Source organism: Amblyraja radiata, chromosome 14, assembly GCF_010909765.2.
Source record: "Amblyraja radiata isolate CabotCenter1 chromosome 14, sAmbRad1.1.pri, whole genome shotgun sequence".
NCBI lineage: Eukaryota > Metazoa > Chordata > Chondrichthyes > Rajiformes > Rajidae > Amblyraja > Amblyraja radiata.
In genome coordinates this window covers 10,735,997-10,749,170 of record NC_045969.1, presented here as the reverse complement: position 1 = coordinate 10,749,170, position 13,174 = coordinate 10,735,997, and the positions used below count along the sequence as shown (strand labels likewise).

Here is a 13,174-nt window from a genome sequence, read left to right as displayed (position 1 = left end):
TGTCCTCCGGTCCTTGATGGGCAGATCTGGTCAAAATTGCTCCCAACCTGAGTCTACATCCATGTAGAAGAGAATAAAAACAATTCTAAAACAAACACTGAAAATGTAGGTTAGGAAGAGTTCTTACTAATAGCCCATGAAGCAAAATGCCTCCAGCTGAAGGCCGGAGGGTCTTCCGCCTTAAAGAAGTTCATGCTAATTTTCCTCCCTGAGATGTGGCCTGACCTGCTGAGTATTTCCAGCATTCTCTGTTGCTATTCTGCATCCAGGTACTCCACAGAAGGCAGTGGAGGCCAATTCACAGGATGTTTTCAAGAGAGAGTTGGATATAGCTCTTAGGGCTAATGGAATCAAGGTGATTTGGGGGAAAAACAGGAACGGGGTACTGATTTTGGATGATCAGTCAAGATTATATTGCATGGCGGTGCTGGCTCGAAGGGCCGAATGGCCAACTCCTGCACCTATTTTCTATGTTTCTATGCTGCAAGCAGTTAATGAAAGGATTTTGTGGAATCTTTGTGAACTAATTGCAGGAAATTGCAGTATAGCTGTTGCCGATGTTCCTTGCGGCCTTGTGCTTTATGGATCACTGATTATTTTCTCATTATAAATAGCACCGTGAGTTTCTGCACGATAACAACCACTATCTGAACACAGGAATTGTCGGTGTGAGTGCGAGGAGATTGATTGCCTTTGTTCCAGTCTAATCCGTTGCAGCTGAACCCATTTTTAAAAATTAATAAATAGAATAAACATAAATAGCAGATTAATATTAATGTCTAAATGGCCTTCAAAATAGAATCTCGGAGCAATACCAGTAGGAGTAAATTGATTAACTGCATTTTGCTTCACAGGTGTTTGGAAGAACCCTTTGCAACACCAACCTATTGTAAAACAATTCAAATTGCGATGTTTTATGGTGTATCCTCAACTAATGACCTCCTGCTCATTAGGTGTACTCATTAAGACATAGATTAACTGAGATAATTAATATTAAAGTCGTACAATTATAGAGAGCAGAGAAAGGCTCACTATATCCATGCCAACCACTGAGTATCATCTATAGTAATTCAAATGCTATATCTCGATATTTAATAAAATATTGTGAGGATATCTATCTCTATTAGGAACATAGTACAGCACAGGAACAGGCCCTTCAGCCCACAATGTCCAGGTGGAACAGGATGTTAAATTGAATTGATCTCCTCTGCCTGCATATGGTCCACATCCCTCTATTCCCTGTATATCTATGTGCCTATCCAAAAGCCTCTTAAATGCCAGCATTATATATATTTGCCTCCAACACTTGGCAGTGCATTCCAGGCACCCACCAAACTCTGTATAAAGGAAGTTAACAACTGAATGGTTCAACAGTTCAATGGCACTTTGTTGTCACATGTACAGAGTTTAGTTTAGAGATACAGCACGGAAACAGGCCCTTCGGCCCATCGAGTCCCCGACGACCAACAATCACCCCGTACGCTAGTTTTATCCTACACCCTAGGCACTATTCACAGAAGCCAATTCCACCTACAGCCCTGCACGTCTTTGGAATGTGGAGGAAACGGGAGCACCCGTGTGTGTGAAACAGGGATTACATGCGAACTCCGTACAGACAGCACCCGTAGACAGGATCGAACCAGGGTCTTTGGCATTATAAGGCAGCTACTCTACCGCAGTGCCACTATTCAGTGAAATTCCTTTATGCCTACAGTTCAGTAAAAACCTTACTAAACACGGGCACAATCACACTCAAGCACAAGAGTGTAGGAATAGTAAATGACACTGATCGTGTACCCTTCAGGTTCAACGTTGTTAAAAACGGTGGAGTCTTAACTTAGTTTAATTTAGCCTGCAGATACAGCGTGGAAACAGGCCCTTCGGCCCACCGAGTCCACACCGTCCAGCCATCCCTGCACATTAACACTATCCTGCACACATTAAGGACAATTAACGCTTTTCCCAAGACAATTAACCTACAAACCTGTACACCTTTGTAGTGTGGGAGGAAACCAGAGTTCCCGGAGAAAACCCACGCAGCTCACGGGGAGAACATGCAAACTCCGTACAGACAGTACCCGTAGTTTGGATCGAACCCGGGTCTCTGGCGCTGCATGCGCTGTAAGGCAGCAACTCTACCACTGCGCCAGTGTGCCACCATAAAGGCCCTTTGTCCTATTTTCACAGCTAGGCCTACGTATAGTTAGGCTCCGTGAAATTTGCAATGTTGCAATGTTATTCAATTATCGATGAATTAGGCTCCTTGGGAGTGGTGGTGGGGGGGGGGGGGGGTAAATAGCTACAAATTGAGGCAGAGCAGTATTAACATCAGCTGGGTGACCATAACACTGTAGTACTGTCACACATTTCACTGGGAGGCACTCCAATAAAGGCATTGGTTTCCAGCTGGCAAAGAAAAGGATCTGTGTTGTGAAGAGAAGTAAATTATATATAGAATAAACATTATTCAGAGAATATCACAACTGAAAAAGAGTATTGAGACCTTTGAGTAATTGAAGCCTTACTCATACCAAAAACATGAGAGTGAAGTTGGCTGTTTATTTTTGATACAAAGGTAGAAATTTAACTGTTTGTAAAATTATAAGAACTAACTTACTTATTACAGCACGGAAGTAGGCCATTCAGCCCATTTAGTCTGCGCTAGCACCCGGCAGAGCCATTTAAATAATCCCAACTCCCTTCTCCCTTTTAACCTAGTAAAATATATTATTTTACAGAGCTAGTGACATCTTGGGGACCAGACAGACAGAGAGACCTGTGTCTGTAACACTTTAGACTCTTTGACTTTGGAGCTTTAGTGTGGAAACAGGCCATTCGCCCCACTGAGTCTGTGCCAACCAGCAATTGCCCCGTACATTCGTTCTATCCTACACACTAGGAACAATTTACAATTCAGGGAAGACAATTAACCTAAAAACCTGTACGTCTTTGGAGTGTGGGAGGAAACCGGAGCACCCCCGGAGAAAACCCACGCAGATCACAGGGATAACGTACAAACTCCGCACAGACAGCACCCGTAGTCAGAATTGAACCAGGGTCTTTGGCGCTGTGAGGCAGCGACTCTACCACCGCACCACATCGTATCTGCTTCCCCCACCTACCTGGTAGTCCATTCCAGCCACCTATCACTCCCAGTAAAATAAACCCACGTGGTCAATCTCCTTTGATCTTTTGCCTAAAAATCTATGCCCTCTACTATTTGACAGTTCCATAATTTGTGCATTACTAAGCTGGTTCTTTGAGGGCACAAGTAATTAGATTTGATATTATTCCATGCATTAAATTAGCAGCAAAAATAAGAGTAAAAATTAGCCCTTGAACACAGATTTGTGAAATTGATTGGTAATTTTTTTGGAATGGAGTGTAGTCAGGAGTAAAGACTAAGGGACAAGGGACATAGTACAGTAAGCACCCAAGGACAAGCCCTTTGCTCCTCAATGTCATGTTCCGAACATGATGCCGAAACCAACCCTTATCTGCCTCATTGTGGTAAACTTTCACTGGGCCTCCTCTTTTGCTTCTTCCTTGACGAGGGACAGATGCATTCCTGCTAGAGCTCTATATCATTGGAGCAAGGGTCAATCTAAAGTGAAGGGTATCTGTCTTTAGAAGGCAGCACAGCGGTAGAGTTGCTGCTAGAGACCCGGGTTCGATCCTGACTATGGGTGCTGTCTATAGGGAGTTTGTACGTTCTCCCCGAGACCACATGGGTTTTTCCCCGGGCACTCCGGCTTCCTCCCACCTTCCAAAGACGTTTGGGTTTGTAAGTTAGTTGGCTTCTGCAAATTGCCGCTAGCGTATGGGTGAGCGCTGGTCGGTGTGGACTCAGTGGGCCAAAGGGCCTGTTTCCACGCTGTAACTCTAAACCAAACAAAGCACTGGGGGTAATGAAGCTGTCCACAGACACATTGGTCCGCAATATCTGTGGTGTCAAGACCATCTCTTTCAAGCGTAGAGCAGGGCAGCAAATTGCCCACTGCCATTAACCGCATTGTTAGCTTGACAGCAAAATTTGGACCATAATTTGCTCCAAGCAACCTGGATAATAATCCTCTCCTTTCACAGTGAGAGACTATTAGTTATTTCGTTCTTCGTTAGGGTGACTTCCACTGGCTGAAGTGCACCAGGGATTGCTGTGGAGAAGGGTGCTAGGGGTTTGGTTTAAATTGGCTTTGTGCACTGTGCATAAGTGCGTTGTTTGCATGGAACAGATTTATGATTTCATTACACACGTCAACAAAAGGTAATCTTCTCTGATGTGATTCTCAGTGAAGCGCTGATGGTTTAAATATGGCTGGGGATGTTGCATGCCGTGGGTTATCTCTGTTCAGTCATAAGGATGGAAGAGACACCTCTGCTCGCAGCGCTGTCACAAGGGGGACACGCACACGGTTTACAATCCGAGTGATTTGGACAATATTCATAACAGTAGAGGGGAAATGCAACGTTGTAGTAATTGCGAAAATATAACTGAGGAGAATCAAGGGGTGGTGGGGGGTGGGAGGTTGTTTATCATGATTATTAGCATCCTGCTTGGCAAATTGCTTCGTTTATTACAAAGATCTATTTGCACTCATCTTCCCTCCTTGTTGTAGAGCATCAGGGATAAGGATTACTCAGGATGCTGTTGCTCCAACCTCTCTCCTGTGCACTCCAGTAAATCCTGATTACATGTAAGCCCATCATCATGGCACTTAGTACCTGCTTTACCTTGCACTGAACTGTGAATGTTTCGATTGTAATCATGTATTGTCTTTCCGCTGACTGGTTAGAAGGCAGCAAAAGCTCTCCGTTGTACCTCGGTGCAGGTGACAATACACTGAACTAAACTGAACACGATGGGCCTGGCAGCATCTCTGGAGAACATGGACAGGCACGATTTTGGGTCAGGACCCTTCCACACAGTAGGAAGAATGTGCTAACAATTCCACTGCAACAGTGCATTCACTTGTGTAGGAAGGAACTGCAGATGCTTGTTTTCACTGACACATAGACACAAAATGCTGGAGTAACTCAGCGGGTCAATAGACAATAGCCAATAGACAATAGGTGCAGGAGTAGGCCATTCGGCCCTTCGAGCCAGCACCGCTATTCAATGTGATCATGGCTGATCATCCCCAATCAGTACCCCGTTCCTGCCTTCTCCCCATATCCCCTGACTCCGCTATCATTAAGAGCCCTATCTAGCTCTCTCTTGAAAGTATCCAGTGAACCGGCCTCCACCGCCCTCTGAGGCAGAGAATTCCATAGACTCACAACTCTCTGTGAGAAAAAGTGTCTCCTCGTCTCCGTTCTAAATGGCTTACCCCTTATTCTTAAACTGTGGCCCCTGGTTCTGGACTCCCCCAACATCGGGAACATGTTTCCTGCCTCTAGCGTGTCCAAGCCCTTAACAATCTTATATGTTTCAATAAGATATCCTCTCATCCTTCTAAACTCCAGAGTGTACAAGCCCAGCCGCTCCATTCTCAGGCAGCATCTCTGGATAGAAGGAATGGGCGATGTTTCGGGTCAAGAAACTTCTTCACCTGTTGGCATAGCCAACCAGCGATCACTATCCTACACACTATCCTACACACTAGTGCAAATTTATAATTTTTTATCAAAGCCAATTAACCTACAAACCTGTACATCTTTGGAGTATGGAAGGAAACCGGAGCACCTGGAGAAAATCCAGGCAGTCACGGGGCAAATGTACAAACTCTGTACAGACAGCACCCATAGTCAGGATCGAACCCGGGTCTCTGGCACCGCAAGGGAGCAATTCTACCGCTGCGCCACAGTGCCACGCCTAAATCTAAATCTTAATTTCAACCTGAATCCTCGCTTTTCTAAACTCCAGCATATCCGAGCCTATCAAGTAAGACACTTGTCCCTTGCATAGAATAGTACAGCAAAGGAATAGCCCTTCGGTACATCATGTCTGGGCTGATATGATGCTGATCTAAACTAATCTTACATATCTCGCACTTTGACCATCCCCCTAAGATAGACACAAAAAGCTGGAGTAACCAAGCGAGACAGGCAGCATCTCTGGAGGGAAGTAATGGGTGACGTTTCAGGTCGAGACCCTCTTCAGACTGGTTAGGGATAAGGGAAACGAGAGATATAGACGGTGATGTAGAGAGAGAAAGAAAAATGAATGAAAGATATGCAAAAAAAGTAACAATGATAAAGGAAGCAGGCCACTATTAGCTGTTTGTTGGGTGAAAACGAGAAGCTGGTGCGACTTGGGTGGGGGAGGGATAGAGAGAGAAGGAATGCTGGGGCTACCTGAAGTGAGAGAAATCAATATTCATTCCACTGGGCTGTAAGCTGCCCAAGCAAAATATGAGATGCTGTTCCTCCAATTTGCGTTTAGCCTCACTCTGACAATGGAGGAGACCTAGGACAGAAAGGTCTGTGTAGGAATGGGAAGGAGAATTAAAGTGTATAGCAACCGGGAGATCAGGTAGGCTTAGGCGGGCTAGGTGAAGGTGTTCAGCTAAACGATCACCAATGTTTGCGCTTGGTCTCGCCGATGTATAAGAGTCCACATCTTGAACAACTATTACCTCTATTAACTGACTGATGTCTGTCTGTCTAAATGGCAGATCGGAAACCTCTGATCTGTTTTCAAAGCATGTCCATTCTTGCTTAACTACCATACGATACGATGCGATACAATACGATAGAACATTATTTATCCCAGGAGGGAGATTGATCTGCCAACAGTCATAAAACACAAAATACACAAAAGGATTGGGGATGTATAGACAGTCTGAAGAAGGGTCTCGACCCGAAACGTCACCCGTTCCTTCTCCCCAGAGATGCTGCCTGTCCCGCTGAGTTACTCGAGCTTTTTGCGTCTGTCTTAACTAAGGGTACATTTGGGCGTAGCGGCAGAGACCTGGATTCAATCCTGATATTGAATGTTGTGTGGAGTTTCTACATTCTCCCAGTCTGTCACCATGTGGTGCTCTGGTTTCCACTCACATCCCATAGGTGGGCTGGTGTGTTGGTTGGTTGGAATCAGTAAATTGCCCCAAGTGTGTAGGTGTAATGGTGGAATCCAGGTAGGGGATCATGAGAATATGGGGAAAATATGGGAGTAATGAAGGATTAGCGTAAACGTGTGCATGATGGTCAGCACAGACTCGATGGGCCAAAGGGCCTTTTTCCGTGCTGTATGTATCTATGACTATAAGAAGACCAATACAGTACAGGATATTCCAGATGCGCTCTTACCAAAGCATAATAGAAACACAACCTCCCTACTTTTGTATTTAATTCCCCCAGCAAATAGAAAGGATAACATTTTGATCATTTAAATTTGACTTGACTTGTAAGCACACATTCGTTTGTTTCATGCAAGACTCTAAATAAATCTCGAAGCATTGCAAGCAGGAAAATCTCTCTGTTTAATGCTCAAATATGCCAAAGATTAATCTGTTACTCCGTTTCATCTTGTTCACAGACCATGCTCGGAACAAGCAGCGAGATTTATGCACATAGATTTTGAATGCAAGACACTCTAGCAGAGAATCAACACTGTTTTTTTGACAAATTTGGTGCATTTTAATATTAACGTGGGAAATATATCAGCCGGTAGATCTAATGTGTCAGCCATTAAAATAATAGTTTTGGCAACAAACATACTAAAGGCTGATTTACCTGTAAGATGAGCAGCATTGTAATAAGGTGGCATCGCTCAGAAACCCACCAACTTCCTTACATTGAATAGCTAATGTTGCGGTTTCACTGAAGGTTCCTTTGAAATGGGAAAACCAAGGACACTCTAGCAGAGGTCTATTGTTCAGATTAGTTTATTGTTACGTATACCGAGGTACAGTGAAAAGCTTTTGTTGCGTGCTATCCAGTCAGCGGAAAGACAATACATGATTGCAATCGAGCCATTTGCATGGTATAGATACATGATAAGGGAATAACGTTTAGTGCAAGGTAAAGCCAGTGAAGTCCGATCAAGGATAGTCCAAGGGTCACCATTAAGGTAGATGATAGTTCAGCACTGCTCTCTGGTTGTGGTGGGATGGTTCAGTTGCCTGATAACAGCTGGGAAGAAACTGTCGCCAAATCTGGAGTTGTGCCTTTTCACACTTCAATTTTGGATTTTCAAACTCCGATTTTGGAGCATTGTTGGACAATCATCTTCAATTCTCAGGCAGAAGTTTCTCAAGACTTGCATCTCCTAGAGTTTCAGAGTCACACAGCATGAAAATAAGCCCTTCCGTCCACTGAATCTACGTCAAGAATTCATTACCTGTTCACACTCGTACCATGTTATCCCACTTTCTCATCCACTCCCCTTTTGGCTGAGGGGAGAGGGGCGAAGAGGGAGTGGCCAAGGTGCGACCCGTCCTTGATTATGCTGCTGGCCTTGCCGAGGCAGTCTGAGATATAGATGGAGTCAATAGAAGGGAGGTTGGTTTGTTGAGAGAGTGCTGCACTATTGCAGGTACTGACTTTTGGACATGGGCGGAAATCCCGAGGGGGACAGGGGGGACAGGGACAAATCCCCCCCCCCCCCATTTTTTGTAATCCGGATTTTGAAATTTGGTGAAATAAAAATCTATTAAAAATCTCCGCTTTCCGCGCGACAGTGGGGGTGGGACTGATGATCGTGGGCACCGATTAGACGAGAGAGACCTCGGTCAGTAGGCAGTGGGGGGACATGATGATTCAGCGCGATGATTGGAGGAGGGAGGTGTCGGTCAGAGGCGGAAGTAGGGGGGTGGGACTGAGGATTAAGCGCACTGATTGGAGGAGGGAGACGTCCTGGTGGAGCAAAGATCATAGAGCGGAGCTTGAATCGGCCCGTTCGCGGGGCCTTTCATCGCCCGGCGCGTCTTAAAATCAGCCGCGCGATCTTCCACCGCCCTGCGGTCAAATTGCTGCGTCGAGGCGATCGAGGCTCCCAATGTTGAAGATGTTGGGAGATGGAAGTTTTAAGCCCCGCCGGACGATGAAAGGTCCTCAAACAGGCTGATTGAAGCCCCACGATTCGGGGTGGACGAAGCTGCTGTTGCTGGAGTTCGGATTCGGTCACTAACCAGGTCAGCTCCCGATGTTACCGTCCACAAGGTCCACGACCGAAGCCTCGCGTGTGTGTGTGTGTGCACATGCGGCCACCAAGAAATTGTGTCCTTCCCATGTTTTGATAGCGATTTCCTCCCCTGCTTTCAGATGTATCGCATGGTGGTGAAAGTTATTTTGAACTATTTAGTTTAGTTTAGTTTAGAGATACAGCGCCAGAACAGGCCATTCAGCTCACTGAGTCCACACCGACCAGCGATCACCCCATACGCTAACACTATCCTACACACACATGGAACAATTTACAAATTTATCAAGTCCACAAACATGTATGTCTTCGGAGAGTGGGAGGAAAAGGTAGAAATATAGAAAATAGGTGCAGGAGTAGGCCATTCGGCCCTTCGAGCGAGCACCGCCATTCAATATGATCATGGCTGATCATCCAAAATCAGTACCCCGTTCCTGCTTTCTCCCCATATCCCTTAATTCCTTTAGCCCTAAGAGCAACACCTAACTTGAATTCAGAGGACCTGGAGAAAACCCACGCAGGTTAAGGGCAGAACATACAAACTCCGTACAGACAGCACCCAGAGTCAGGCTCGAAACTGGGTCTCTGGCGCTGTAAGGCAGCAACTCTACCTCTGCGCCACTATGCCGCCCTTCCCCATAGAACTTTTATTTCTCTATAGAAACAGCCACATTCATCTCTGCATCTGTATCTCAAAAACACTATCCTGCACATGTTCTTATATTGCATTAGTGTCCAACATTATGGCAGAGGTTGTCTCCAAAATATCTTGGTGTTGACGGGGTTATCCAACATTGTCATGTGGCTCCTCGAAAGACTGGGAGCATTCAGCACAGTCAGACAGCATGGAAAGAGGCCCTTCAGCCCATTAAATCTGTGCCAACCATCAACCCTCCATTTGCACTCTCCTTTTTTAAAATTCCTTCCACATTTTCCCATCAACTCCCCACGAAGTCTAGTATTCACTACGTACTCAGGGTCAACAAACGGTGGCCAATTAACCGACCAACCTGCACATCTTTGGAAGGGGAAACTGGAGCAATCGGGTATGTTATATGTTTCTTATAGAAACACATACAATTCTTAAAGGATTGGACAGGCTAGATGCAGGAAAAATGTTCCCGATGTCGGGGGAGTCCAGAACCAGGGGTGACTGTTTAAGAATAAGGGGTAGGCCATTTAGGACTGAGTTGAGGAAAAACGTTTTCACATAGAGAGTTGTGAATCTGTGGAATTCTCTGCCACAGAAGGCAGTGGAGGCCAATTCACTGGATGTTTTCAAGAGAGAGTTAGATATAGCTCTATGGGCTAACGGAGTCAAGGGATAGAGGAAGATAGCCGGAACGGGGTGCTGATTTTGGATGATCATCCGTGATCATATGAAGCTGGCTCGAAGGGCTGAATGCCCTACTCCTGCAGCTATTTTCTATGCTTATGTTTCTATGTTAACCAGAGGAAATGGTCACATGGAGAACGTGCAAACTCCACGCAGACAGCGCCCTGGAGGCAGGGATTGAACCCAAGTGACTGGAGGTGTGAGGCAACAGCAGCACTGTGCTGCTCTCCAACTGAAGTTCTTGAACCAACATGCAGGCTGGTCTGTCCATGGTTTAATTGATCGCAGTCTGGACTGTCAAAATTAGGAGCATTCCACCCAAAAGGATGGTATAAAGTCATGGAGTCATAGACCATGGAAACTGGCCCTTCGGCCCAACTCATTCATGCTAACCAAGCAATTTGAGTTTGTGCCATAGTCAGCACAGAGATTGTGGGCCGAAGGATCCAGTTCTTGTGCTGCAAGGCATATCCATTCCTTAAAGTGAAACAGAGGAGATGATATCTGTGTAGGAAGGAACTGCAGATGCTGGTTTACGCCAAAGATAGACACAAAAATCCGGAGAAACTCAGCGGGTCGGGCAGCATCTCTAAGGAAAAGGAATAGGTGACGTTTCAGGGTCGAGACCTCCTCTTCAGACCGGGAGTCAAAGGGGAGAGGAGAGATATGAAAAGGTACATAGACCAAATGAAGGGAAGGTATGCGAAAGGACAAATCAAAGCCAGCAGAAATGGACAAAGAAAGGTGGAGCCCACAATGGTCCGTTGTTGGCTGTGGAGGTGATAACGGGTGATACAAACAGTGAAGGTCAGTAGGACGACTGTGAAACTAGCACGACAACTAGGGAGGGGAAGGGATGGAGAGAGGGTAACAGAAGCCAAGGGTTACTTGAAGTTGGGGAAATCAATGTTCATGCCGCTGGGTTGTAAGTTGCCCAAGCTAAATATGAGGTGCTGTTCCCCCAATTTGCAATTGGCCTGTGCCCACCTGGGATTTAAATGCAAACAGAGTGAGAAGTGGTGGGGCCATCATGATGGTGGAGAGGGAGAAGGGGCTTCAGCCAGGTTTAGAGATACAGCGCGGAAGCAGGCCCTTCGGCCCACGATCAGCTATGCCAGCACATTAACTCTACCCTACACACACTAGGGACAATTCTACATTTACATCAAGCCCATTAATCTACAAAACTGTACGAAGTTTGTACTTTCTCTCCGTGACCTGCGTGGGTTTTCTCCGGGTGCTCCGGTTTCCTCCCACACTCCGAAGATGTACAGAACTGTCTTTGGAGTGCGGGAGGAAACCGAAGGTCCGGGAGAAAAACCCACGCAGGTCGCAGTTTGACCAAGGGCAATAGACACGGCATCTCTCGTTGGCCAATCTGTCGCCAGGTGACTGCGAAGCTGAGAAGACTGAGAGATAAGATGAGTCCGGGAGGTAAAACCTCGGCAAACTGCAAGCAGTGACGGGAAGTCATTGCTCGCGCCTTGCACAGATTTCAGCAAGCAAAACAGCAAGATGTTTTTACAGCGTCGAGATTTTAAAAAAAATCTTCCTTGCAGCCTGGACAATGACAACCAGAGTAAACTAACAAGCTGTCAAAGCCCTTACTGCATGCTTCAAGTTTGGAGCTGCAATTTTGTTCAAAGCTCCTCCAATGACAAACTCAATGACAGAACAGTGGTAACCATCAGAGTCTCTTATTTCTCCCTCATTATTCTCTGGGACACGCTGGCTAATGCAGAGGCACAAAGTGTCTGGCAACACGACTGCCGATTACATGACAGCATTTGACATGCAGGAAAGTTTGACTCTTCAGCCCAGCGCTTCGTCTGTGTTTCCACTGTAGACTTTAGCGATACAGCGTGGAAACAGGGCCTTCGGCTCACTGGGTCCGCGCTGACCAGCGATTACCCCGTACAATAGACAATAGACAATAGGTGCAGGAGTAGGCCATTCGGCCCTTCGAGCCAGCACTGCCATTCAATGTGATCATGGCTGATCATCCCCAATCAGTACCCCGTTCCTGCCTTCTCCCCATATCCCCTGACTCCGCTATTTTAAAGAGCCCTATCTAGCTCTCTCTTGAAAGCATCCAGAGAACCAGCCTCCACTGCCCTCTGAGGCAGAGAATTCCACAGACTCACCACTCTCTATGAGAAAAAGTGTTTCCTCGTCTCCGTTCTAAATGGCTTACTCCTTATTCTTAAACTGTGGCCCCTGGTTCTGGACTCCCCCAACATCGGGAACATGTTTCCTGCCTCTAGCGTGTCCAAGCCCTTAACAATCTTATATGTTAAAAATGAGATATCCTCTCATCCTTCTAAATTCCGGAGTGTACAAGCCCAGCTGCTCCATTCTATCAGCATATGACAGTCCCGCCATCCCGGGAATTAACCTTGTAAACCTACGCTGCACCCCCTCAATAGCAAGAATGTCCTTCCTCAAATTAGGGGACCAAAACTGCAACACTATACTCCAGGTGTGGTCTCACTAGGGCTCTGTACAACTGCAGAGGGACCTCTTTGTTCCTATATTTGAGGTACACTAGCACTATCCTACACACTAGGGACATATTACAATTTACAGAAGCCATGATTGAATGGCGGAGTGCGCTATCCTGGGACAGGATAATTTACAATTACACCAGGGACAATTTACAATTTTCTACTAAAACCAATTCACCAACAAACCTGCACGTTTTTAGAGTGTGGGAGGAAACCGGAGCACCCGGGGAAAACCCACGTGGTCACAGGGAG

At 46.0% G+C, this 13,174-nt stretch overlaps 1 protein-coding gene across 2 annotated transcripts in view; it reads left to right on the top strand.

The window, feature by feature from the left end:
• The window catches only part of dscam (DS cell adhesion molecule), a 220,777-nt gene that overhangs the window by 68,679 nt on the left and 138,924 nt on the right, over positions 1–13,174 (top strand). The gene's annotated exons all lie outside the window — the stretch shown is intronic.